Genomic DNA, 23,806 nt, shown 5'->3' with positions numbered 1-23,806 from the left:
ATTCATCCAACTAATAACTATTGAAAGTCTATAGATGTGCCAGGTCCTCTGCTGAATGCTGGAAATAAAGTAGTGAACAATATAGTTGAGGTCTCCACCCTCATAGATCTTACATTCAAGTGTAGGAAACAGGCAATAAACTAGCAAAAAAAAATAGGCATAATTGCAAATAAATAGATAATTACAAATTATAATAATTTCTAGGAAGGAAGCTAATATAATGGTAAACTAGAGAATAACTGGGAAAGCTGTTTGGACTGGATGTTAAGCAACAGGAACAGAGCTGAGGTTGTCAGAGATTTGAAGGTTCTAATCTCTCTGCCTAAAGGAAAAACCAGGCAGGCAGAAGTGTGATGGGAAGAAAATATTTTTTTGCTCTTTTTCTATAATACATCCTGAATTTCCTGTAGATCTGTTTGTCTTGCTGCCTTGCTACTCTCTACTCACTGGATCACTGGCATTCATATCTTCATGGGGAAGGCAGATGCCCTCCAGTCAATTGCAGAGAGTCATTGAATTATAAAAGGGGCTTACTTAAGTCTAGTGAAACAAAAGTTTAGGAAGCTAGCTTTTGTTGCCAAGGAAAAAAGGAAATTTTAAATTAAAAATTTTCCCTTACATATTAAGAGCAATTGGAGTCTGAACACAAGAGGTAGAGAGAATTTATTCTATATTTGAAGAGAATTTCAATGAGACAGAAAGGAGTGGAAAGTTTCCCACTACTAAAAGAGAGAGGGAAACTGAAGGACAAGAGGCCAGATATAAATGTACTGGTTCTTTGGAGTAGGTATAAAAAATCTTTCAAAAGATGGTTTTAGGGGACATTGTTGTTGAACAGCAAGCATCTATAATTGCCTATCTCCTTATTGGTAGAATGAAGATTTTGTTAGTGTCCATCTTTATCTCACACAGTCCTTGTTACTAGGAAACTGAACTCACCTCCAGTTACAGGGGTGGGGCTTAATGATGGTAATCCCCTTGATGGAAACTGTTTCGGAAACCCAGGTTTTAGCCAATCAGCATGTGGCATTCTTTTGTCCATTCTTGTTTGTTTTGAGTTGGTCCAATCAGGCTGAAGGAAAAACCTTTTACTACAAGGTTACAGAGAAGTTATTCTCCTTCCCTCTCCCACTGGTGATGGAGGAAGCAGGATGCCAGTACTATTTACAGCCAACTCCTGACCAAGTGGGAAGCCAGCTTTGGAATGAGGCCAACAGTGTGGCTCTCAGAGGGAAAAAGCCAAAAGAACCCACATTCCAGCTGATATTGCTGAGGTCTTGAACCAAGCAATTCTAATACTAGACTTCCCATTTTGTAATATAATAATTTTATATCCTGTTTAATCAGTTTGAGTCAGGCTTTCTGTTATTTAGAGCCAAAATCATGCAAGATAAATACAATGGGAGAAATAGCCAGACTGCTCTGGAGAAGTGCCAGAGTATGAAGAATAATTTCTCACTCTTATGAGTAGATCCTAGGAAATTTTAAAGATTATTAGAAGACTCTTATGCCAACAGAAGGAGGTGAAGGCAAAATGGAAATGCACACATGACATGATGAGGTTAATCAGCAAAAAAGCTTATGCCACCTGCTTTAGTCTGAGAATGTTTTATAAAAAATTCAGAATTTCCTGCATGCTCCAGGGGATAGGGGACAGAGGGACATGTAAGACAGTTGAGGGAGCTGCCTTATGACTCCATTAGGGGACTCTTCCCAGTAAAGGGTGTGGTGATTTTATAGTAGAGGACAGCAAGGTGGGTCACTCAGGCTAAAGGTTGAATGGGGATCATTACAATTTCCTCAGAGGAGGAGTATCACCACCAAGACCCAAAGAGAAGGACAATTTAGCAAGGGCAGACCATGAATTACACAAGACCCATCAGCACTGAATGCAGCAAGATTAGAGTTTTACCAGGTAAGGTGAGGTATATCTGAACTTGAGGTCATTGGGAATCAACAGAGAACAGAGAACCACATGTAGGTAAGAATGTAGAAGGGATGATCAGATTGTGAAACCAACTGAGAAAGAAGAGATATTATCTTGATAGAGCATCTGGAATTAAAAGTGATTAATCATGTACCTACTAAATGAGACTAGGTTAATCTGAAAGAGACTGTGTTAACCTCATTCTGGTAGACTGCATCATTTTCCCTAATTCTTTGCGTATCCTGTATCTATGTCCTTTATCATGGGACCTCATAGCTCCTCTTTCTAATGAGGTAGAGTCTAGGGTGGAGTCTATTTCCACACTCTTGGATCTGGAGTTGGCTATGTCACTTGCTTTAGTGAATAGAATGAAGCTGAAGGGATTTGTTCCAGTTCAAAGCCTAAGTCTCAGAAGGCCCGTGTGTTTCCATTTTCTTGCACTTTTGTGTCTGCCATCATCATGAAAACATGCCCAGGATTAAGGGTTATGTGGAGGAGGGCTGAGTCATCCTAGTTATCCCAGCTGAAGTCATTTTAGATCAGCTAACTTCCAGATATCCCCAGATGTATAAGGTTTCTCTTGACACCGTAAGAAATAAGCACAGTTTTAGTGGCTTAAAGGAACACAAATTTATTGTTACAGATCTGGAGGTCAGAAGTCTCAAATGGGTCCACAGAGCTGCATTCCTTCTGGAAGCTATAGGGGAAAATCTGATTCCTTGTCTTTTCTAGCTTTTCGAAGCTGCCTATACTCTTTGACTCATGGACCCTTCTACCATCTTCAAAGCCAGCAGCATAGCATCTCTCCTGTGTGAACTCCTGCCAATCTCTTTTATAAACCCTTGTGATTATATCAAGTCCACCCAGATAATCAAAGGTAATCTCTCCATCTCAAGATCCTTAATCACAGCTGCAAAGTTCCTTTTACATGGCAGGTAATATATTCACAGATTCTGATGATTAGGACATGGACATCTTTGGGTACCATTATTCTGTCTACCATACCAGACCCAGACCAAGATCAGCAGATACAGATGTGTGAGAAATAAATGCTCAATGTTGCGTGCCGCTGAGGTTTTGAGATCGTTTGTTATGTGGCATTGTTGTGTCAATTTATAACTGACACATGATAGAGATCAAACTACTCTTTTTTTTTTTAAAGTTATTTATTTATTTATTTTTGGCTGCGTTGGGTCTTTGTTGGTGTGCGCGGGCTTTCTGTAGTTGCGGTGAGTGGGGGCTACTCTTCCTTGTGGTGCGCGGGCTTCTCATTGTGGTGGCTTCTGTTGTTGCGGAGCATGGGTTCTAGGCAAGCGGGCTTCAGTAGTTGTGGCTTGTGGGCTCTAGAGCGCAGGCTCAGTAGTTGTGGCACATGGGCTTAGTTGCTCCATGGCATGTGGGATCTTCCCGGGCCAGGGCTCGAACCTGTGTCCCCTGCGTTGGCAGGCGGATTCTTAACCACTGTGCCACCAGGGAAGTCCTGATCAAACTACTCTTAATTGGCAAGTTTGAAATTATATCCCACCATTAGTTAAAATGAAAACTACAGTGAAAAATGAGAATAAAGTAGTAAAAAAAAAAGTTCCTTTCCTCTTTCTTTCTTTCTTTCTTTCTTTCTTTCTTGCTTTCTTTCTTTCTTTTTTTTCTTTCTTTCTTTCTTTTTTCTTCCTTCCTTCCTTCTTTCTTTCTTTCTTTCTTTCTTTCTTTCTTTCTTTCTTTCTTTCTTTCTTTTTTTTTTTTGCAAGATCTTTTTATAATTTTATTTATTTATTTATGGCTGTGTTGGGTCTTCGTTTCTGTGTGAGGGCTTTCTCTAGTTGCGGCAAGTGGGGGCCACTCTTCATCGCGGTGCGCGGGCCTCTCCCTATCGTGGCCTCTCCCGTTGTGGAGCACGGGCTCCAGACGCGCAGGCTCAGCAATTGTGGCTCACGGGCTTAGTCGCTCCGCGGCATGTGGGATCTTCCCAGACCAGGGCTCGAACCCGTGCCCCTGCATTGGCAGGCAGATTCTCAACCACTGCGCCACCAGGGAAGCCCTCTTTCTTTCTTTCTTTCTTTCTTTCTTTCTTTCTTTTTTTCTTCCTTTCCAGTTTTTCATTATGGAGAAAATGTAGAAACACAAAAATATAGAAAAGAATAAAAAATCACTTTTCATCACATCATTCTACAGTAATTACTATTAACATTTTTGTGCACAGCCAGAATTTTCAAATATTCAATCTTTAGAAATTCTATTATGGGACTTTCAATGGAAGGTTGACCTGACCCAGGAGAGCTCTCCTTCTATCTCAAATATTATACATAGAAATGCCAGAACAAACATACTAGAAAATAATAACATGAGTGAGCGTAGGTCAGAGTTAGTGCATTCTAAACTCTTGTACTGTTTGGAAGAAGGAGAAGGATGAAGATTAACTTGCAATTTCTTAAGTATACATGTTAAACATTTAAGGGTAACCACTAAAATAGTAGAAATAAAATGGGACCAGTAAAGGAAGCCAGAAGGAAATGGATCCAACAAAATTCACGGAGAGGAAGAAAAAGAAGTGAAGAAAAATCTCCCAAATGGAATGTACAAAATAAGATAGCAGAGATAAGTCCAAACATGTCAGTAATTATAATGATGGAAATAGATTATATAAAAACTAGAGATAATCAAATTGTTTTAAAAAATCCATCTATTTGTCACTTTCCAGAGATGCACTTAAGTAACAAAACTCAGAAGGGTTAGAAATAAGAGATGGAAAAGGCATTTGATATATCAGGAAAGTACTAAAAGAAGGCTGGTGTCCCACATGGTCACAGAAGACACATCAAAGTCCTGTGTAGACTGCAGCACTGTTTGTACTACAGAAAATTTGGAAACAACATAAAGAGCTATAAAAATGGAAGGTTATATATTCACGTGATGGAATGCTATGTAACAGTTACAATGAATGAACTAGAGCCATATAAATCAACATAGATTTTAAAAAATGTTGAATGGAAAAAGAAATGGAAAAACATTACATTCAGCCTGATAAGATTTATCCATATAAAAAAACAACTCTATATATCTCCCACATGTATGTGGCAAAATAGAAAAATCTGGACTGGGTGATAACATGCTAAATTTATGTCAGTCAGTTTGAGGGGGGAAAAGATGGGCTAGAGAAATAGAATAAGTAAGACTTTAGCTCATGTATAATATTCTAGTTATTTTAATTAAACATTCTGAAGGAGGTATACAGCTGACCCTTGAACAACACGGATTTGAACTGCACTGGTCTACTTATACACAGATTTTTTTTTCAGTAAATGCCACAATACTACAAGGTCTGCCATTGGCTGAATCTACAGATGCAGAACCAAGGATATGGAGGGCCAACTGTAAAATTATAATTGGATTTTCTACCACACTGGGATCGGTGTCCTTCACCCCTGGCATTCAAGGGTTAACAGTAATTAAGTAATGTTTGTTTCATCATTCCGTCCAATTTTCTGTACTTTTAGAAAATATCTCAAAGTACAGTTCCTGAAAACAGAGAGAGGGCTATTTTCTCTAAGTCCTCTTTGAGTGCCAAAATTCAATTTTACTATCATATCTAATAGATAAAGAAGTGAAAGAAAAAAAAAAAGAAATCTATAGTGCTTTGGAACCTGCAGGCAAATATTAGAGCGTGGTTTACTATAGAAAAAAATCAGGCAAATGCTAAATGTCTTGAAATAATAAAATTGACACATAACTTTGGGGGAAGTATTAAACAGCCCCCCTTTTTTGCATATCTGGAAGAAAAAAGAGACCCAATTCATAATTCAGGACAGTATTTTTTAAAATTCTTTTTTCTCTGGTTTTCATATAACCTATATGGTCCTATATTTGGACCTTCTCATTCTCCAAATTCCTTCCTTTCTATTCACACTTCTGTGCTATCTGAAGCCCCAATACACATGGCTCTTCTGTCTCATCATTTTCTCAATTCTTTCCTCCTGCTCCTTCCAAACTGTCTCTATCCATTTTCCATATTCAGCTGTCACAAAAGCCTGGGACCTTACCCAACAAAGACAGAACTCTCCAGGGGAGAAGAGACAAAGCTGAGTAGTCAAAGAGAAAATTCTCCTTAGCAGGGGTAGAAAAAGGAATAAGCGTAGGCTGAGAACTCTGTAAATTAATATAGATCGTTCCCATCACAAATGCAAACAGCTGGCTTTGAAATACAGATCAGCATACAGATCAGAATCATAACTGCAACTGGGGATGAAAAGTATGTCCGGAGGAAGAATTGGATGGTCTTGGTTCAGGTCCAGATACCCCATTTAGATGGTAAACTCTGTGCTTTGTGCAGATAGAATCCATGTCTGCCCTGTTTTCTGTTGTGTCTCAGTGCCCAGTCCAGAGAAAGAACCCCAATATATTTGGTGGATGACCTTGAGAAGAAGAGTGTCAGTTTCTTTAATTATAAAGTAGCAAATTTAAACAATGTCATCCTTAGTCACTTTATGGAAAATTTACTAGACGCCAAGTGATCTACATTGTAAGAGAAATAACTAAGAAAAGGGAAGTGTAGTAGACAAATCATCAAGTGTGGAGGCCAGAATACTCCTCCATAATCAGAGGGGGACCTGGGTAAGCTCACTCGTTGTAGTTTCTCACCTGTCAGATAGGAAAAGTTGGGCCAAATCACCTCTTATTGGCTCACTGTAATGTGACTTTGCAACTCCTCCCCTTAAAAAGTGGAGCTGTGGCTTGCTTTGACCAATAGTGGGGTGGAATGAAAATGTGCAAGTTTTAAGCCTTGATCCCAAGATTCCTTGTTTGATTTTCCTCTCACTCTTGGAAGCCTGCCTCCACCATGTACATAAGCCCAGGCTAGGCTGCTACTAGCCTGCTAAAGGGTGAGAGACACATGGCCCAGTCACCCCATCATGCCAGCCAACAGCCAGCCAACTCCAGAAACTGACCAGAATCTAACTGCAGATACATGAGTGAGCCCAACTGAGACCAGAAGAAGGATCCAGCTGACCCTAACTCAGATTGCTGGGCCAAATAAATCATTTTTTTTTAAACTACCAAGTTTAGGGGTGTTTCTTATGCAGCAATAGCTAACTGATATAATTTTCAAATTGAAAATTCAGTGAGTCAATTACCCTTCCCTCCCTTGTACCTTCAGACAGAGGGTACATTTTCCAGGAAACTTCCCCTGACCAAGAAAGCATCCAATGCATTGTCTTGATGGTCTGTTGTCTGCTTTTGTTTGTCTGTATAACTTCCTGTATCATTGTTCTATTGGCTATTTAAAGAGCTCTAACAGACATGGTTAAAATTTAGTCCACACATTATCCCTGGGACCTACTTATTTCTGCCTCAAGCTTTTTCTCATTTAGCTAAGGCCTAGCTACTCATGGCTCTTGATGTTCACTGAAGAAAACAGTGCAGTAGGACATGTCTGTCTTTAGTTTCTACACCGCTCACCTCTGACAGCCACCATCCTTGAAGGTGGGCATCATGCTCTTGCTGTCTTTAGATGCCTGGGACTATTCCCCATGAACATCTAAGCTCACTTGTGTGGTGACCCTTCAGATGAGAACTCTTTTCATTGCATTTCAAGGTAACACCTAGTTATGTAACAGATTAATTCTGATGCTGGCCCATCACAGAAATTTCAGCTCAAACTGGCTTGAGTGAAGAGGGGGAATTTATTTGTTTTTGTTACTGAAGGGTATCTGGCTTCAGGCATGGTTTTAATTAGGTTTCCGTCTTTTTCACTCCATCAGTAATCTCTCTTTTCCCCTGTGTTGTTTTAATTTACAGGCAGGCTTTCTCCACATGGTGACAAAAATGGTTGCTGGCAGCCTGGGGCTCCCATGTTTTCTGCTGAATAACTGCAGCATAAAGAGAACTTTCCCTTCGCAGTAGTTTCAGCAAAAGTCTTCTGGCTGATTCTCACTGGACTCCTCGGGTCACATAGTGTGCCTGAACGGATTGCTTTCTCCAGGGGAATGGCAAATGCTAATTAGCCAAACTGGTAACCTGCTAGCCCCCCAGAGAAGGGTAGAGTGGGAGGTGAGGGTGGGGCAAGCACCACTCAATCACGTGGATTAAGAGAGAGTGGGATTTTCCCCGGAACATCAGGTGCTGTTACTAGAAGGGGGACAGATGTGGGCAGGTAAAACCAGCAGTTACCATCTGACCAATGGCTTTCAATCTCACTGTGTATTATAGTCACGCGAGGGGGACTTTTAGAAAACACTTCCAGAAATACTGCTTTATTCGGTCTGAGGTGTGGCCTCTCCAGGTGATTCTAATGAGTAGCCCAGGCCAGAACTGCTGCATTAGGGATATTAATAGCTAATTAAGCCTGACCCTGGGAAATGCCTTGAAGCCTGCGGGTCAGGCTAAAAGAGGGCATCTCTCAGGGCAGAGTTCCCGACACTGGAGAAAGCTAAGAATCAGTGTGGTGCAGTTGGCATGGGAGTGGACTGCGGTCGGCAGACAGGTAGCTGTAATTGCCCCCAAACTGAAGTTTATTAGCAACCACCTGCTGTGTACACAAGCTGCCAGCCCTGATGACAACTTTTTTTTTTTTAATTTATTTATTTAATTAATTTATTTTTGGCTGCGTTGGGTCTTCGTTGCTGCACGCGGGCTTTCTCTAGTTATGGCGAGCGGGGGCTACTCTTTGTTGAGGTGCACAGGCTTCTCATTGTTGTGGCTTCTCTTGGTGCGGAGCACAGGCTCTAGGCACACAGGCTTCAGTAGCTGTGGCACATGGGTTCAGTAGTTGTGGCTTGTGGGCTCTAGAGCACGGGCTCAGTAGTTGTGGCGCACGGGCTTAGTTGCTCCGTGGCATGTGGGATCTTCCTGGACCAGGGCTTGAACCCGTGTCCCCTGAATTGGCAGGCGGATTCTTAACCACTGCGCCACCAGGGAAGCCCCTGATGACAACTTTTGAAATTAAATTTTGAGAAACGTTTTGGTCCAGAAAGCCAGAAAATCCACTCCGACACCCCCAATTACAGACTGAAAGGTTCAAGGTCAGTTACCCCGTCAGAGGCCACCTCCCCCAGGGTCAGGTGTAGGGACCCTTGGGGGTCCCTGGCGTCATTCAGCCCGTGGAGCCCACGCCTATCCCCCTGGTCCCCATTAGAGGGGGTGGAACAGTCATTCCCATCTTTCCTGCTGCAGAATGTTTTCTCCCAGCCGGTTGGAGGAGGCAAATTCTCCTCATCTTTCTAGTGAGGAAAAGTTCTGGCCAATCACAAGAAGCCAACTGGAGACTGCAAATGTGGGGATGAGACGGCAAAATCTGTTTTTGGAGCTGCAAGCGACACACCTCTCCGTGCGCAGAGCTGCCCCAGAAAGCTTGTTGTCAGGCAGCCTCTGCCAGCTGCTCCCCGCTGGTGGGTGGAGGTTTCAGAGGCTGCTGGTTGCCTGGGTCTCTGCATCCAGAATTCCACATGTTCAGAGTCCAGGCCCTGAGCAAAACACAATATGGGGCTTCTTCCAGAACTTTCATTTTGGGAAATTAGGGAGAGGAGAAAGCTCAGACAGAGGCCGTGGGATGCAGTAGGCAGGATAAGGGATTGGAAATCCAAGCTCCAACTCATTGATTCCTGTCCTGTCTTCCTCGACTTGGGCACATGACAGAGCCTCCCTGAACCTCAGTTTCCTCATCTGTAACGTGGGGTCCTAGACGTGTCTGAGAATGCTCCAGGCTCTGCACATTCTGCGGTTATGATAAGGAAGGGAAGGGCCGCCAGCCTGCTTTGCTTTGAGGGAGGGGGGCAACTGGTGGTTGGAGGACAATGCAGTGTTTGTGACCCCCTCATGTTTAAGAGCAAGAGACGCCCCCTTTTCTCCTTGTCCTTTCCTTCCCTCCTCATCACATCACTGTCACTCTAGAAGCATAAATATTGAGGACGATGCCAGAGGTGTGTGAGGGGCGGCCAAGCCAAGGGGTTAAACACGGCTTTAATCCCTGTTTCAAAGGGAGACGGGCAGCGCTTCTGCAGACAAGGAGGCTCGAGGCCGCTTCCGTTTTCTCTCCTCTCTCCCGCCCTGTCTCTCTCCTCCCCCTCCCTCCCTCTTCCTTCCACTGCTGTTTACTGATCCCCCAAGTCGTGATGACGTGCCAGGAACGGTGCCAAGTGCGACGGCCCCGAATTCATCGGGGGGTGGATGAAAGCTCTGTCCCGTCGGAGTCTCCCGGGGCAGAAGTGGAAATAAACAGTGACAGTACAGCGCCCCTAGGGCTCCCGCGGAAATGAGCGCGGGCTGTTCGGAAAGCCCTCCAGAGGACCCCCGAGCCAGGGGAGGCCGGCCCGGCGCCCCTCGCCTCCGCCGCAGATGGCAGGGGGCGGGGGAGGCCGGGCTGCAGCCCCGCGGGTACCGCCGTGAGTCAGGGGCCCGCCTCCCAGCCCGCGCGCAGGCGAATCCCCGCCGCCCAGCTCAGCGCCGCCCGCGCCGCGCCTCCGCCCACCCTGCGCGCCGCGCGCCCCGCGCCAGCGCCTGCTGCTCGCGGGGCGATCCGGCTCCCCGACCTTCCGCCGCAGCCCTGAGCCGCGGCCGCCGGAGGGAGGCCAAGGGGTGTGGGTGCCTGCCCTGCTGAAGGGGGGGCGATCGCCGAGCTGCAGTGTTCCTTGGCCTCAGGAAACGTTGCCCGGGAAAAGGGTGGAAAAACAGAACCAGTGAAATGACTCAGGATTCTTGGAGTGGCTACGACGCGGCGGTGCAGAGGACTGATTCCAGCAGCCGTGGTGGGAGCTAAGAGGCCGGGTGGGTCTCTAAGTTTCAAACAGAGGGACGGACCCTGCCCCAACCCTAGCTTGAATTTTTGTAGGAGAGTAGAAATGCACTTAAAATGTATAGCTCTAAAAATACCAAACTGCTGTATTTGGGTGAATTCGCACCAAGCAGGTGACCCAGAAAAAGAAATAAGCTCCTGAAGCCTTGAGCATCCACAGAATAATCACTCAGTTGGGCCAAGGCCAAGTGCTTCAATCCCACTGACCTTTCCACATTACCTTTTGGGAAGAAAGGCTGGAGGCTGCTTGGAAATGAAGAGCAGCAAACTGGGTCATTTTTATCTGGAACTACCCAAAGCGGCCATCTCTGAAAAGCCACCCTGAGCTCCAGGGGCCGCAGGGAGGTCACCAGGTCCCCCAGGAGCTCCTGCTGGCTAGAATCTGTCCTTCCTCCATAGGCTAATGGCAGAGGAATGGCACTGCCCCGGGCCTCTGGGATGGAAGAGCTGCCCCAGCCTGGAGGTGCTTCCACCAAGATGGGCAGTGACTTGTTCAGCAAAGCCTATGACTTGGGATCTCAGCTCACAGAGGGTGAGTGGGAAGCCCTCTTTGTTTCTCTAATCTGTACCAGTTTGCTTCCAGATGAGTAAAAGGCTGTCCTTCCTCTGTATAGCAGCCAAAGTCATGCTCCTGGAACGTAAGTCAGATTATACTGTCACCTGCTCAGATCTCTCCAGTGACTTCCCATCCCAAGTCATTACCAAGCCTAAAGACCCTCCGAGATTGGGCACCAGTTACGCTCACCTCCTCCCCGTCCCCTTTCCCCTCTATCACTCTACTCCAGCCAGAGCAAGGGATCTGGCCTTCTCCCTGTTCCATGAACACACCAGGTGCACCCCTACCAGTGGCCCTTCCGGCATGCTGTCCCCTCCACCTAGAACTCTCTTCCCCCAGACATTTCTTTCATTTTACTCTGCCCAAAAGACTACCCTCCCCAAAATAGAACCCTATCCAAAATAGCTCTCTGTGCTGTCTCCATAGGTCTCCTTGCTGTTTTCATGTCCTTATTATATGTTTACTTATCTGCTTATCATACATTTCCCCTAGAATGTGAGTTCCCTGAGGGCAAGATCTTTGTCTGGTGGGCTCTTCTACTTCCAGTGCCTGGCACACTGTAGGTGCTCAAATAAATATCTGTGGAAAGAATGAGGTCAGAATCGGCCAAGGAATTTGCTCAACTTCACACAGTCAGTTCATGCAACAGCCAGGAGCTATGCCCTTGTCACCTCCACCTGAACCTAGAACTTTTCTAGTATTTCATGCTCAAGCTGGTTATTTGGAAATGATCTCAAAATGAAATCAGACTGGACAATGGCTACTGAATAAGCTGGACACCTTCTCAAGATGCAGTTTTTAGGGTCCTCCAAAAGCCCAAGGGCCCCATTACTCTGGGAAGTAAATATTTAAAAAAGTAGGAAGTTCCAATAGATGTTGAATGATTTGTGATGCGGTGCCAGCCTTTGGTCTTTCCTGACATTTCTTCTTTAGTCAGCTTTGAAGTCTTGGCTGGAAGCCGAGTTTTAAAGAGTGCAGGGCCTTTGTACTGAATCTCATTCTACCCATTAAATCTGAAGCTATTTTTGGAAGAGAGAGTCCTGCCAACGGAACCCAGAATCATAAGATCTATATTAATGCATTGGAATACGGCTAATGGTCAGTTTTGGCAAAGATGGGCATTCTAAGTCGTTCAGTCTTCTTGTGGCCATTTTTGTGTGCCATACCAACTAGTTCTTTTCTTAGCAATTTAAAATTTTCTCTTTTAAATTGGAATATTATAAAGGATATCCAAGAATTTCAGCAGTGCTAGTACTTTTAAAAAATAGCATGAAGCAAAGAAATAATTCCCAGAGTTGGAGACAGGAAAACTGGATTTGCATCTTGGTTGCTCTGTATTCCAACTCTGTGACCCTCTTTTTATTCCAAGTCCTCATTTGAACAGGTAGGGTTGTACTATCCACCTGCGGTGAAGGTCAGATGAGTTACTGTAGAATAAAGTTCTTTGTAGGTGGCACAGCACTGGGTACTTCAGTGCCCAGCGTGATGCTGTTATAAAGAATATTTTAAAAAATTGAGAATCAAAGTCCATCTTTCTGGAGTTACAGTCAGGGTGGGAACTATGTACAAAATACCTTGCAGTGGGGCACATTAAGAAAGAGGTTGAGAGCTGAAATGGAAAATCTGCAGGTATCAAGGTCACCATGCCAGGGATTGGGGGGAGGATGTAATCAATGAAGAAATTTGGAGGGGTGTAATGGCTGAATCATAGGGCTGGAACCAATGAGAGTTGGAGAGAACCAGACAATGGATACTACTTGATCAAACTGACATGAAACAGAGTGGAAGATGGAAGGATGGGGAGGGCAGGGACTGGTTCCTGTCTTCCTCCTTCTTTCATTTAGCAAATGTTCTTGAGTGCTGACCAGGTGTTAGACATAGTCTTTCCATCATCTCCAGGAAACTGTCTGCAGATAACTGATGAATAGCTACCTCCTTGCTGTAAGTGGGCTGCTATTGGTACACCCTCCCCCTCCCCCACTCCTCACCCCACCCCAGCTTGGAGCAGTTGATTAGAGAACTAGGGGATTTGAACCTCCTGAATACCAAGAAAAGCATGTAATTTTCTAGAGCTGGAAGCCTGATGCAGGTTTCTAGGGAGCCAGCAGAACTGGGTTTTTGGGGGCTTTGATGATGCATCCAACAAAGCCAAAATGGCAGAATCAAACCAAAGAAAATATCTAACCTTACCCTTTTAATATCAATTTATCCAACACCTATTCTACATTTTCTACCAGTTGCCTGCCTCTGTGTTGTCTGTTTTAGTCAATAAGCCACTAGGGGATGGGCAGTCTGTCTTCCTAGCACACCAAGCACCAAGTCACCATGTAAAAAAGCACATAGAAAATATTGTCTAATGACAATGTGTTTCCTCTAACATGCTAACTCTAAAATAGCCTTTAAATGACCAAAGTTTTTGATCAGTCATTGAATATTTATCTGGTACCTATGAGGTTCTCCTTTGTGGGTATATCTTCGTCCACCTTATTTTTACTGTTTTACTGGGTCCTTAATGGTAGCTTTTCATAATCCTATGATGATACAGATCCTGATATTGAAACCCCTGCTAATCTAGGACTTAAGAAGATGTGGTGATTCACTGCCTGGAAAGAAACAGAGTAATGATAACAAATGGCAAACCCTATCTGTGTTCAATTGGAGGTGGAAAGATGAAAGGAAGGTAGTGTATCAGTCAGCTATTGCTATATAACAAATCAACCCCAAACTCAATTATTTCAAATAATCTTTTTTTTCTTACTATGTGTCACTGGTTGGATGGAGGTTGGATGATCTGGGATGAGTTCAGATGGGCTTGGTTCAGTGAGCTACTTTGGGTAGATAATAAGAGCACAAGATGGCAAACTCAACTAAGCAAGTTCATTTTGAGTCTTTGTTGCATCACATTTGCTAACGTTTCATTGGGTGAAGCAAATCACATTGCCAAACTCATCATCAGTGAAGAAGGGAAATATATTCTGTCTCCAATGGGAGGAAGTGTAAAAGGTCATGGATACAGTGAGAAGTGAAGCACTAAGTATCAATAATGCATAAATTAGAATCTAGTTTCTGTACATGGAATGTTCCCAGAATATGGGAATATTACTTTATTCCACCCCCTGATGTTCTAACTCATTAAAATCAGTTAATCCATGGATTAGGCTGTTCTAGCAGCAGTTGGAATTATTCCCCCATGAAGGCCCTTTTGGCTGTTAATTCATTGGCAAGTGCCAAATCAGATGCAATGCTAGACATGGAATCAAAGAGTCTTGGGTTCAAGTCCCAGTGGTGCCACTTATCATCTGTGCATCTCTGAGTGATCTGTTTAACCTCTCTGAGCCTCCATTTCCTCATCTATAAAATGAGGGTAATAATTCATTCTCTATTTATCTCATAGGGTTGTTACAAAGATCAAAGTCAGATGAGATCAGGAGTATGAGAGTGTTCTGTAAACTGGAAATAACTTCATATGCAAGGTGGTACTGACAATGGGCAAAGCACTTAAAGCCTTCTGATGGGTCCTGTTTGTATTGGAGATTCTTACAAGTCCACCTTCTTAACCAATTCCACTGATTCAGTGATTTGCATTGTTGTTATACCCCTTAGGCCTTGTTCCTGGTGCAGCCAAAATGAAGCATAAGTAGTTTGAGGTGGGGTGGGATAGTCAGGGTGGGATTATCGGGAAAGGAACATGGAACAAGGTGGTGAAGACAGGGAAAAATTCAGCTTGCTTCTTGTTCTGCCAAATGACAATGTAGCCATCAGTATCATTTCTAGGGTCTCACAGCATGGAATTCTGAAGCCAAAGTCCTTTCTTGTTGTAACTTAATTTCTTCCTGGTTATTTTCCAATGGTTTTTATGGAGGTTGGAGGATGCTATGGAAGGCAGTGCCAGCAAATACAGAATAATGCACAGCTTTGAACAGTGTCTTGTGGTTTCCTTTGCTTGGCTTTCACTTTGGCTTTAAAATTCTTGATTTTCATGAATCCATCTAAAAATATAAACTTATTTAACAACCTTAGCAGTCTACATTCTACATATTAATATCTGGGGTGCCATCTGTTCTATCTCTTGGAGTGAGATTGTTCCTAGGTGTGCCATCCAACTTCATCCGGGAGGTGGCCTGGGGAGGCCATATGGCTTCTGGCATTTTTCTGGCCACACCAGTACCTGGGCTCAGGCCCAGGAACTGGTTTGAACTTAGGAATGAGCATCATACCAAATGGACTAAGGTTGGATCAGTATAATCTGATTTCAGGCTGTATCTGAAGAGAGAAAGAAAGGCCTTGGGGTCTTTCTAGTGATTTCCCAGTGACAAAATTCATTACTGAGAGGATTTCTCCCCAGTGCAATTATTTAGGCAAGACCCCTAAATGCAATTGTATAATCTCAGGTTTTCTAAGAAGAAACATCCCACACCAAATCCAAGATAAATTATAGGGTTGAAATGTGAGCTTAAGATAAAACAAACGTGCAAGTGAAACAAAAATTCAAAGTTAAACCAAAATTAATGAGCATGGTATGAGGAGGAGGGGCAGTGGATGGAATCAAGATTCCTCAGTGCCAGCCTCAACTTTGTCCCTAACCACCTGTGACATCTTGAACGAAGTCTTTCACTGATCTGTACCTCAGTTTCCTCATCTGTGGCAGGGGTGAATTGGATCAGATGCCCTTCAAGTCCCATCCATCTTTGTCATCTGAGACTTTCATGCCTTCCCTGTCCTTGTTGGTAAAATGAGGAAGTTGAGCTATTTTACCTTGAAGGTGCTAACTCTTCTATCCCATGATTGTACTTTCTAATAGGAGGGAAATGGAATTGCACAGGGTTCAGTGCAAGCCCTGTTGGCCATATGTGTTCTTTGGCAAGAATCTAGGATTAGAAGATGGAAAGGAACACAGAAAGGGAAATGAACCTTTTCCCACTGGCATGAGATTGAATGTTTTCTTTTAAATGCCCCAAATAAAAATAAAACAAAGGAGTCTGCATTTCAACATTTTTCATGTAAATAATAGACAACATCCCATTAGTGAGACTAGTCAGAGTGCATTATTTCAAAGTGCGGTTTTCATCTGACAGGTACCATTTGGAGTGCAAATGCATGTTTCTGGCAAAGCCCCCATGCCTGGTGATGTTTTCCTTAGCAAAGAGGGCTTAGAAACTGGGAGAGATTAAACATGTCCAGAGATTAAACATGTCTGTGTTGCTCATCTTTCAGGACCACCAAATTAGTAACCTCAGTGACTTGATTCTTCCCATGGATGCGTCTAGACAGCTCACTGCCGTTGTAGGTGCCTGGGAATTAACGAGCATCCTTCACACCTTGGCTAGCTTTTGCTTTTACTTCTCTTTCTCTCCTAAAACCTTCCATCTAGTACATCACCCTCTGTATGGCCAGCAATGACAAGAAAGAACACACTGGCTTACTGGGCTTTGAATTCATAGCTGTTTTCTAGGCTGAGTCAACGTCAAATGGTCTGTGTATACACCAGTCTGTTTGGGGGTGGAAAGATGGAAATTGTGGTAAGTTAAACAAATTGTGGGGTGCATTTTAAAGTTCTAAGTAGATGTTACTTTTTATAAATTCCTGTGGGCCAATGTAGCTCTAGTTTGCTGCTCTGTTAAGTGACGTCTCAGCTCACAGGGACCCAAGTGCAAGTAGTTTAGTTAGAGGGTGATGCCAACAAGCCCGCAAAGAAGTGAGGAGGTGGGATGGGGAAAGGAAGGCAGACAGTTAGGGGCACATTATCAAATCAGGCTCACTCTCACTGGGGAACTCTGAGAGCCCATATAGAGAATGTATCTCAGAGTTATCCTAAGGGAGCAAGGAGGCTGGGGTATTTACCCATGAACTTCTGCCAGTTACTGGCTGAGGGCTGCCTCAAAGGGGTATTAATTAACCAGCACTTTGGTCTGTCTTGTTCTAAGGCAGAAACACTAGAGTACACTCTTAGGAGTAGGAATTCAGGTAGGAGAGAATTATTATGGTAAGAGCTGAAGGGATATGGCAGGGCTCCACCTGCACTTGCTACAAATAGACACATCAGGGAGACCACATACAACAAGTAGATATATGTGGATGAAAGTATTAGAATTCTCCCACTCAAGCTTAAGTGATAGATGCAAAACTGAAATGTTCAAAAATTAGAATGAATTCAGGTAAAGCTTGATCCAGCTCTTCAATGCTTGACCAGGCATGGGGCTTTTCTCCCCCTCTATTTCTTTGTGTCACTTTCTATGTGTTGGCTCCATTCTCAGTAGTTTCTACCCTCATGGTTACAAAATAGCTAACAGTAGCTATATTTTCTAGCTTCAACATCCAGCCAAGAAGAGAAAGTCTGTTTTCCAAATAGCTTAAATAAGTTCTGTAATTCAGTCTTTCAGGCTATGATTGCCCTGATTAGGGTCATATTCCCACCTATAAAGCAATCTTTGCAGTCAGGGGACTTAAGCCTATCAAAATTCACCCCTGAGTTTTTGGAGGGTGGGGAAATCTAACTCAAAACACGTGGCTGAGAAATTTAGTCTGTTGGGTCAAGAATAGGAGGTAATTAATACTGAGGCCCTTGAATCTAATAGTACAGGTGTTTGATAACCTTAAACAAAGGAGCTAAATCAATGATATTATATTTCAGCCCCCTGATGTCAGAATCCAGCTGAATGTCCAGGGAGGAGCGAAAGAGATCAATGGTGGTGTGGTAAAAGAGGGAAGGCAGGAAGGAAAAGTGATGGTGTAAAGCTTGGGTACCAACAGCCACTCCAGGGAGTTGAATTCAGACTGTATCTCTGACAACACTAATGCCGGGTAATATTTATTTAGCTGAGCCTAATAAGCAGTGTAAAGAGTCTCATCTCTCAAATTGGCACAGCAAGGGACCACAGCAGCCAGGCTGCCGATAATTAACAGTGAAATGCCTGGCGTGCTCTCTCCTGCAACATCCAAAGGGATGCCTGGGACTGCTGAGCAAATTCATTTTCTTCTTGCTGGCTGGGATAAGGATGGAGCTTGCTGCAGAAAATTACTGAAGAGGCAGCCAGCCAAGGGCAGAACAAAATGGCTGTTGTGGAAAGGCAGGCTGGGCTGAGCAGGGTAACCCATCTTTTACCTGTGGAAGGTTACATACTCACATGCTTTGCATTTTTAGTACCCATAAGCATACCCATACAGGCAAAGGGGAGTTATATTATTTTTAGCTCACAAGTGCTGCAGCTGAAACAGTAGCTGCAGAATCAAAGAATGTTAGAATTCAAATGAACCTTGGAGACTGCAATAAACTTTGTACAGATGTGTGGCTTGTGAGTTCACGGTAGAGTTGACACAAGGACTCAACACCCCTGTCTGTGCCACGGCAGTGTTAATAATAACAATGTCTATGATCTAAATTCTTGAGATTTAACCTAGAGACAGATCTTGTTCCCCTTTTACAGCTGAATCATTCAGTGAAATTCATACAGCAAATCAGTAGAAGATGGACGACTTCAATACTTTTAAAAAAATTTATTTTATTGAAGTATTGTTGATTTACAATGTTGTGTTACTTTACTTTACAGCAAAGTGATTCAGTTATGCATATATATATACATTCTTTTTCATATTCTTTTCCATTCTGGTTTATTACAGGATATTGAATATAGTTCCCTGTGCTATACAGTAGGACCTTGTTGTTTACCCATTCTATATATAATAGTTTGCATCTGCTAATCCCAAACTCCCAGTCTTTCCCTCGGCCACCCCCTCCCCCTTGGTAACCACAAGTCTGTTCTCTATGTCTGTGTGGACGACTCCAATACTAATCAGCACTGTCCATGAATAATTCTGGAAGCTCTCTCTAATTAACTAATAACAGTGATGATGGGGATGATAGATAACAATTATTTAGCTCTCAAAATATACCAGGCACTGTGCTAAATAATTTACATGCATTACTATTTTGAATTTTAATCCTCATAATAACTCTTGATGTGGGTGCTATTCCCACTGTATGGTGAAGGAAATTGAGGTTTACAGAGTTTATGAACTTGCCCAAGAACCCATAATTGGTAAATGGTGGAGCCAGGATCTGATCTACCTGGTCTCATTTAAGAGCCTGTACCTGTAACCACTATTAACCTTAAGTTTTCCTGCCAGTATTTCAGTGACTTCCACTGCATTTTTTTTTTTCTTTTTCTTCTCCAGGAAGAAATTCTCTATCTGGAGAGATCTGGTATCTTTTCCTTTTACCCCTAACAAAAAAGTATAAATTTATTGCACTTTGTAGAATTGCTGTTAATGATTCTGATGCATTTTTTAAAAAGATGATCATATGTGAAACACTACATTTACATATTTAAAGACAGTTTTCCTAAATGTCAGTTCAAAATATAGATGTATCAGGATTTGGAAAGGAAATAATTTTTTTTTGTTGCTGACTCTCCTAGTACTGTGGGTGCACCGGACCCCACCCAAGGCATCCCTGCCAAATAGTCTTTCCTTCTTCTTGAGTCCCCACCCCTGATCGGCATGACTTCCCATCTTCCTTCCTCCAGTTTCTCCAGATGGCAGACATCTTTCGGCCTCCTGGCTCCTGCAACTTCTTCCTACTGAATTGGAGCCAATTCCTGAAATCTAGCTTTCTCCTCTTAAAAGCGGTATGCATAGCTTCTACAAGGACAAGGCCATCTGACTCCACTGCCTGTTGGCTTCTCTTGCCAATGTCCTTATCTGACCTCGGTTTTTCCCCAGTTGATCCCCATGGAGAGATGACCATTGGTTTGACTTGCATCAAGTTTTCCCGTTGGTCACCATCTCATTTTAATTCTTCTTTCCTCAACTTCACCGTTAAGATCTCACTCTTCTCTGCTTTGGGGCTATTTCTACCCCCACTGTAATAGCGTTATTATAACTTAGGGAAGACGGATTAACTCTGATGCTTTAAACTTCAAGCAGTTTTGCCAATTACATCACCAGAGAGCTGGTTCACGGATGACCAAAGAATTGACCATTGATGTATAGGGTATGGGAGGGGCTGCTCTGCATGGAGGAGAAACCCACTTGCCACAAAAGAATGGATAACTGAGGCAGAGGCAAGAATCACATAGAGCATACCTGAGTAAGGTTTGTACTTTTCTCTTTTTCTATCTTTTTTTCTGTCTTAGCTTGTTAGACCTGAATTTGCCCCTATTTCTACCTTCAAGCAATTACTGTCTTATATGATGTAGTCTAAGCTTTTCCTACATTGTCAGTAAAATATTGCCTTCCTCCTGTCTTCTAGAAATGCATAATCTGCCTGAATGTTTATGATATGTATAATTGAGCATTTCCCAAAAGTATGAAGACTCAATTAATGGGGGGCTTATACTAGTCATGGAGATAACCTTTAAAAAAAAGGGCAAATATTTCTTCTGCTGGATCTTTTCTTTATCTTCAATGTGAGTACTTCTCACTTTCCCTTTACATCAGTGTTTATATTTTAATTTATTATTATTTTTTTCTTTTATGTTGAGCCTGATGAAAGCTATCAGTTTTCTCTCTCCAGTAAAATGTCCAAATCTCTCTCTCTCTCTCTCTCTCTCTCTCACACACACACACACACACACACATGTATTTTGGCCAAAATCTCAAAGTATTCATTGCTGCTCACACCCACAGAAATCCATTCTTCCCACTGCTGTCAAACTAAGATTTCCATAAGATGAGTGAGATCATTTTACTTTCCTGATCCCTGTCACCACCAGATAACAGAATGAAGCCCAAAATCTTCCATGACTATGCTCAAATTACCCTTCCTTTCCATTTATCCTCTGTTCTAGTAACATTCTGTGCATTCTTATCTCTTCATGCCTTTCAGGCTGTTCACTTGACCTGGAATAATTTCCTCTTATTCTCTACCTTGAAGAATCATATGCATCTTTCCCAATCCCACTAACAGCACCTTCTGTGAATGCCTCTATCACACCAACCGACATAGAGGACACAAACAGAACCAGGATTCATCTTTCCTTTCTTTACCTTTCAACTCCATGAAGCTTTAAACTCTTTGATAGTATTTAAGAGCATATAAATCTTAAGATTAAACAGCACCTTAAAAACCATTTTGCAAAGCTTTTTTTTTGTTTGCCTCATATCATTTATCAATACTAATAAAATTTTAAAATATTTAATGTGCAACTTTTATGTGTTGGGCACTGATCCAGCCACTGGGGCATAGCATGGAACTTTCTCTATATTGAGAGAAGGAAGGCTAGAAATAAGTTTTAAAAACAAGTACTTACAAATGTTGAGTATTGGAAGTTCATTACTTTGAGAAATGAGGTAGAGAATGACTAGAACATTAATTTGTTTAATTTGGAGGTCTAGAGAAGCATCTCTGACATTTGAGTTGAAACCTGAATGGTAAGAAAGAGCTGGCGAGGTAAAGATGGGGGAGTAGAATGTCTGGTAGAAGGTACAGCAAGTGCAAAGGCCCTGAGGGGGGAGTTTGATAAAACAAAGACAAAAGGCCAGTGGGGGGGTGTTCTTAATTGAGGTCAGAGAGGAATAAGGAGTTTGGAATTTATTCTAAGTGACATAGAGCCTTCTAAGTCTGCAAGCTCATTGAGAGCAGACTTATGTGGCCCAGCACAATGCTTGGCAAAAGAAATAATGCTGTAATGAAAAAAGTTTTATAACAAAGTCATTTTGAGAATGTTAAGATGCTCCTTATTGTAAACTACTAGGAGAAAGTTGTTTCCTAGGCTATGCTATGTATATCCACAGTCACATTTGGCTAAGAGAAAATATAGCTATTAAATAACAACCCTTGGATTTCAATTTTCTCCAAGGACCATTGTGGGAACTTTTATGAGCTCGCAACAGTCCAGCTTGCCCTGCAAGTTCCCATTCATTCCACTTTCTTAGATTCTATCTTATCACTGAAATGGTTTGAAGCCTCAGGAATTTTACAAGCTTCAATCTGCTCTTGGCTTTTTGCCTCTAGCATTCAATTATCACACCTACTTTTATGAATTCAAGAATGGTACTAGACTGGCTTCCTCTCATAGGATTTTTCCATTTCAACACATTTTCAAACATTACTTATTTAGAAGGTTGTATAAAACATATATGTTCAAAGAATAATTGTAAAGCAAATATTTGTGTAATCACCGCCTAGGTTAAGAAATGGAATGTTACATTTTAGAAAGTGAGATTTTTTAGGACTGAAAGCAACCTTTAGAATTGAAATCATCTGGTTTGCACCCATGTTACAGATGAAAAGTCTAAGGCTTAGAATTGGTAAGTGGTTTTATGCAGGCCATACAGCAGTTACTGATGGTGCTAATGGAGAACCATCAACACTAAACTAACAGGCACCACAGAGATCAGGGGCTCAGTTTCTCAGACCAGGCTGTCTGGGCTCTAGATGAACAGTTCAGTTAGAGCTGAGGGGGGAGGAGGTGACCGTATCATGGAGGGACAATTATTCCCCTTTCCGGAAGCTTTTGATGAAGGTAACACTTATGGTCTCTTCTCAGGGTGCTTTGCTAATTTCATATGTGGTTGGATTTTTAGCATGGAGTTCTTTCCCTTTTTTCTTTTTCATCACTAATTTGGTTCGTGTTTACAGTCAATATTTTCTAACTATCATAAGGTTTTTAGTGAGTAGTGGAATCAGAATTGGTTTGGAGTTTTACCTCAGTGGCTTTTTATTCCAAAGACAGTTTTGGTTGGAGGAGTGGGGTGTTGTAATCATATCTGATCATTTCTCTAGTAGGGTTGAGATCTGGGGCTGGGCAATTCTGTGTTTCTGTGAAACAATTAGCATTGTTTCTCTCTCTCATTCATGTCAAATAACCAATTAACACTAGTACCTTGGAAACACCAAAAGTTGGGGACAATAATCACATAAACATCTGTATTCCTCGATGTAACTTTTTGCTCCCCACCAGAGACTTTCTTGTACTTCATAGGCAAAAAAGGAGGAGCAACATTTTTGGATTCCTAAGAATTAATTCAAAGGTAGAAAAAAGACTTTATTCCAGGTAGAAAACATGACTGTAGTATGCAAAAAGTGGCGGTGGCCATGATTAACTGGAGATCGTTTGCCCATTTGTGATACTGTGATATCATAAGAAATATATATTTTGTCTTCATCCCAGGTTCCTGGCACAGAGCTCCTAAAACCCTTGACATTTCTGAGTAACAGGGTAAGAGGAGCCTTTGTTATTTGTAATAAGTCCCTTTAATCATACTTGAGTTTATGCTAATGAGATGACACTTGGAGGATGGGGCTGGTTGCCAGAGGAACATACCATGTATTAGAGTGTTGGAACTTTTGGCCCCACCCCCCAAACTCCAGGGAGGGGAGAGGGGCTGGCGTTTAGGTTAATCACTAATGGCCAGTGATTTAATCAATTGTGCCTACATAATAGAATTTCCATAAACATTTTAACTGAAGGGGTTTGAAGGGATTCCTGTTTGCTGAACATGTTGAGGTGTGGGGTGGGGGAGGGGAGGGGAGTAGAATGCCTAGAAAGGGCATGGATGCTTCAAGCCCCCTCATCACCCCCCATACCTTGCCCTATGCATC

This window comes from Balaenoptera physalus (assembly GCF_965194825.1).
Source record: "Balaenoptera physalus genome assembly, chromosome: 16".
Lineage (NCBI taxonomy): Eukaryota > Metazoa > Chordata > Mammalia > Artiodactyla > Balaenopteridae > Balaenoptera > Balaenoptera physalus.
Note: the sequence above shows the minus strand (reverse complement) of the source record.